The sequence below is a fragment of the Tigriopus californicus genome, chromosome 6 (genome assembly GCF_007210705.1).
Source record: "Tigriopus californicus strain San Diego chromosome 6, Tcal_SD_v2.1, whole genome shotgun sequence".
NCBI lineage: Eukaryota > Metazoa > Arthropoda > Copepoda > Harpacticoida > Harpacticidae > Tigriopus > Tigriopus californicus.
Genome location: NC_081445.1, coordinates 3,687,652 through 3,693,029, shown reverse-complemented (window position 1 = coordinate 3,693,029; position 5,378 = coordinate 3,687,652).

Genomic DNA, 5,378 nt, shown 5'->3' with positions numbered 1-5,378 from the left:
CAAATAGTATATATAGATAAAAGTTAAGTTAATCGAACAAATTTCTCGTCTTGAACTGCTGGGATTCCAATCCCAGTGGCGGTAAGGTCCGCAAATAATCCCATGGGGCTATTTTGACTTTGAGGAGGATCCAACATATATTGCACAGTTCATAGACCAGAGACTGACAGAGATCCTTGACATTCACGCTCCAAAGAAAACATTTAAGATCCCAAAAAATTACAATCATGCCCTGTTGGTGTGGCCTGTTAGGCCACACCAAAAAAAGACCAATAGCGTAATATAAAAAACTGTGGAGAAATTGGCTTGCAAACAAATTGAACGGCTTGTCGAAACCAATAATATCATCCCTTTAGGACAACATGGCTTCCGTAAAGATCCCTCTATCTTCACAGCGCTATACCATATCAGGGCATTAGGTGTTCCTCAGCAAAAGGAACGAATTACAATTGCAGTTACTTTGATCAAAAATAGTAATTCGTTTACCCTAACGTTACTCATAAAATTTTTTAATGGCCTTACTCAATTGAAATACTTTCATTCAAATTTTAGATTACCAATATGTTATGGTTTTTGTCCAATCAAGACCATTTTTCTCCAAAGAAAGCATGTGAAGATTTAGTGTTCACATTTTTAATTAATGAGCCTTGGCATTTAGTCTTGGCATAATTGTTCAAAATGCATCGCATTATAATGCTTTGAGGAGTCAAATTTGAGACCTGAATGGGATAATGATTGTTGAAGGTTTGAAAAAATGTCGCAAAAGTCATGATGGAAAACCAGTATTGGACATTGTGAAGTCGGTAAAGCTTCCCTGTAAGAAGTTTATACCTTAAGTCGTGGAAATGAGGAGGCCTTAGAAATTTGATGCATCATAGTCAAGCTAAGGAGGGATTTTCTTTTCTTGACAATTGCACTGAATCCGCTTTTCAGTCCAACGGAATTTGATTGACAAGATGTAAACAATAAAGTAGAAAGAACAATTTCAGATTTAAAAAAAACCAAGGTCACCCTCAGAGAATGTAGTTAAGAGCAAGCAAAATTTTCAACTCTGACTTTCTTTGATCGTAATCCGCTGGATGGAATTAGCAATAAATGGCAATTTTTGTTGAAATCTCAGCAGTCACGAGATTAACGAAAATTGAAAGGCCATTCTGGAAGCTGAAAAAAGGAACGAGTAACGAGTAATTCCTTTAGTTTTTGAGTCGTTGCAATTACACAAATTTAAGATGTAATGTTATTACAGTTCCTTTTTCGCAAAAAAGGAACAAATTATTGTAATTTCGTTACTAATGCCCTGTATACCATGTCAACAAAACCTTGCCACTGCTAATGCCATGGGGCAAGGTGGTTTATTGGAATTTGATCTTAGTGCATTCTTTGACTATTTGAACCACGACATACTCATGGACAAGCTGGGCCACAGTGGATCTGAAAGAACCCCTACAGAATGGGTCCAATCGTTTTTGATGGGGAGGGAACAAGGAGTTTGCTACGAGAGGGAACTATCCGATCCCATACGAATGGAAGTTGGATCACCTCAGGGGTCTGTTCTCTCACCGCTACTCTTCCTCCTGTATACAATGTAGTTTCCATGGCATCTTCCGCAGGAGTTCCGAGCCTGTTTTACGGGATTTCCCCATTACACAATCGTCGTTGTGCATGGAGCAAATGCTGAGGAGCAACTGGAGAAGGTTCTTGAGTCGGTGGTACGATACCCCTCGATTACGTGGCATTGAACAAATTAAAAGCCAATGCATCCAAAACCAACCTGGTCATAATGAGCAGAAATCAATCAAAAAAACAACAGATCCTATGTCAGTCCAGGTTGGTCAAGCCCCCTTACCCCTTATTCAGACAAGACTGATTTTATTCTACGTATTGCCTGCGAGAAAAGCTTCTTAGGAGGTCAGAAATCTCAGCTTACCCAACACCTAAGTGCCGAGGCTCACAAGGCCAACAAGGCACTCAAGAAGAAGCGGAAAGCACACCCAGCTACATTGGAAGAAGCCCTGGGAGCCAAGAAAAAGCACCCGTGAGTGTTCAAACTTCTATGTTTAGTTTGTAAATATGTATTTGTAAGTATTCTAGACTGTTCTTCTTTCAGGGCTGACAGCATGAGCCTGAAGTTGTGTCAAGCAGTCCTTCCAGCCGGAATCACAATGAACAAGGTGTTGAATTTCGGGATTTGGCCATTGGCGTTGGCTTTGACGAGTTATCCTGAAGCGCTAATTGATATGACATTTGGTAGAGGATTGCGTTGACTACTTTGGATGAGAAGACTCAGTTGTGAATTGATGTAGTGGCGATCGCGCTTTAACGTCTGTAAGTTGCCCTAAATGTATTAGGTTGATTTGAAGGGACTTGGAGTTAACCCCTTTATGTTTATTTATTCGAAACAGAAAGCGTTCAACCATAACGCGTGTAGATTACGCACGAATCACAACCACCGAAGAAAAGAGTTTTTACAATTTAGACAACTTGACTGCTACAATTCGTCATCATGGCCTCTCGAGAAAGTTCAGAAGAGTTCGTTTTCGCTAACACAAGAACCCAAGAGGAACAAGGAGTGAATCTCTCCCGTTACCTTGGAACAATTGTGAAAAATTTGAAGAAGATCAAGCCACTCCTTCAAGACGACGAAAATATAAGTTTGATGGTGGAAGAACTTGCCTCGCTAAATGATCGAATCAACATATTCAAAGGTTCTGTCGACTTTGAACTAGCCAAGCCCCAACTTGGCCAGGCTGAGCGCCTGAAGTTAGAAAATTGGTTTAAAGAAAAGCACGGAACCATGGTAAGGTCAAGGAGGAATATCTCTATTTGGATCGATCAAGCAAGAGGTCAGGGCTTTGGAGGCCCTGGAAAGCGTATTGCAAGTTGGCTCTCGGGTATCCAAGACTTCAACTCGATCTTTGACTACCTCCAGCAAATCTAAGCTGTCATAGCAAGAGCAAATAAATCTAGCGAAAGAAAGGGCATAGCTAGAAGCCCAAGAAGAGCTAGACCGCGAGATGGAAATTGTCGACGAGCACAGAGCTCTAGTTGAGAAGAGAGCCAAAGTGGCGAGATGGAAGTCGGAAAGCGATTGACGAAGACAGAAGAAGCGCTCAACAGGTATGGGGATGGTGAAGATGATCCCAGAAGCCAGTGTTCCATAGGTGCGCAAAACATAGTTCACACGGAAGTAACAATTCCCCAAGAGAAAGGATCTAATGGATCTGTTAGCTAAGATGATTCAGCGATCTTATCTCCCAAAGTCTGAGCCAGACATTTTCGACGGGATGAGATGTCACTCTGTTTGCAAATTTCCTGCAATCTTTTGACCGCTTGATTGCATGCAACACCAGCTCGGCTTCGGACCTTCTCTACTACATAGACAAATTCACTCAAGACAGGCCTCGAGATCTTGTCACGAATTGTTTTCCCATGTCCCCGATCGAGGGATATGTTGAAGGTAGGAGACTCCTAACAAAACAATATGGGAATGAATTCCAAGCACAAGCCACTTGGCGGCTACGTACCTACGCAAAGTCGAAAGTTGGACCACTATCAAAGAAGTTTGCCGTATTTTTAAGGGGCTAACAGAATTATCTCCGAACAATAAGTGAGCTAAGGCAACTAAATAATCCCCTCCGAAATTCAAGCGATAGCCAAGATACTTCCCTTCAAGATGCAAGAAAGCTGGAGGAATCGGGCCTTCCACTTGATCAAAGAAAAAGGGTTAGCCAACTTCGAAGATCTTGCTCATTTTGTTACAGATAAGCCGATTTTTTGGGCTTGCCTGTTTTTGGAGACATCAGGGATTCGGATTCTGACAAGAAGACGGTGAATTTTCCTGTTAGAAAGTCCTTGTCAATGTGAACCGAAAACAAGGCAGTTGACCCTGAACAATGGGACCGTGAAAAGTTTTGTTTTGCAAAAAACTGAATCGTACGCTTGAGCATTGTTTCTTCTTTACTAAGAGGCCTGAGGAAAAGAAGCTTCAGTTCATACACGAATTTCGGCTGTGTTTTGGATGTCTCAGGACTGGTCATATCTTCAAGGATTGTCGGAGTGGGTCCAGGTACGAGCTCTGTGGTTTCAATCACCCAACGTCAATGCACAGAGCCAGCGGCGAAGCTCCCGGGGGATTCGTTCCTTGAGGAGGCGACGGTTCAGCCTTGAGGTCTGGCAAGACTCCTGGACCGAAGTCTTGCAAATCTGCATGATCTGTTGGTCGTCCTGATATCTGTGACCAAACAGGGGCCAGTTTGACCTCTCTTCGTTCTGGCACCTGGGTTGGGTTGGCAATAATTCCTGTTCGGTAAGAGTCAAACGCCAACTGCAGAGCATTGTTACACATGCTGGCCTAGAGAATTTTCCCAGCGACTGTTTTATTACGGATGAGTTATTGGAACAGCTTGAAATTGATGGCAAGTGAACCAAAATATGTCTCAGTACAATTAACTGCACTAATCAAAAGACGTCTTCAATGGCTGTCAGCAACTTAGAGATGCTTGACTTTGACGAGAATGAGCAAATTTGTTTGCCAGTAGTATTCAGTCGAAAGAACGTCCCCGTTCTGTGTGGACGATCTTTTAAAGTCTGTTGATGAACCCGAACAAGCAATAGCTCTTCTCAGTGATATCAAGGTTGCCTGTTCAAGGGGGAAGTTTAATCTTACAAAGATTTCTACCAATAACAAGATGGTGTTGAAAGCTTTCAGACGGGCGATGCGGCTCTGGGCTCACGAGTTGAATTCTGAAGAGGATGTATCGTCAACTGAGAAAGCCCTTGGTGAGCTTATCGAAACGACATAGCTTCTTTTTGGGCAGTAAGCAACACCACTTGGAACTGGATTTCATAGGGTTGACGGCCTCCATCACATTGATGTCTTCAGGGGCCAGGATCTTGTTTACCAATGGTAGAAGTGCGGAAACGAGCTTATCTGCCAACAATGCCAAGTCTTGGGGTTCCGTCGAATCCAAAAGAGGAACAAGATGGGAACAAGCTGGGCCCTTTTGTATAACAAAAGTGAGAAGGCTGACAAAAGTCTATCCTTGAGCACAACATATCGTGTTCCAACCAGTGGGGTGTTGCAATTAGGTATTCCACACGTCGTGCCGTCGCATGGTTCAAGGATGAAAGAACATAATGATATTTTGTCTCGTCGACTGTAATCCCTTTCAATTTGAATAGGGACTCAGCTTAGTCAAGCTGAAACTGGACCCTCTGACCCAGACTAGTAGGTGGATCGAAACTCCAGGGTTTCACAGGGGTTGATTCGCCGTCGATATGAGTCACCCAAGGAGAGTCCAATTTCTTGGGGAATTTGGATGGCATGACGGATAACAACTGGATGAGTTGTTTTGAATTATCACGTCGGGGTCACCGTT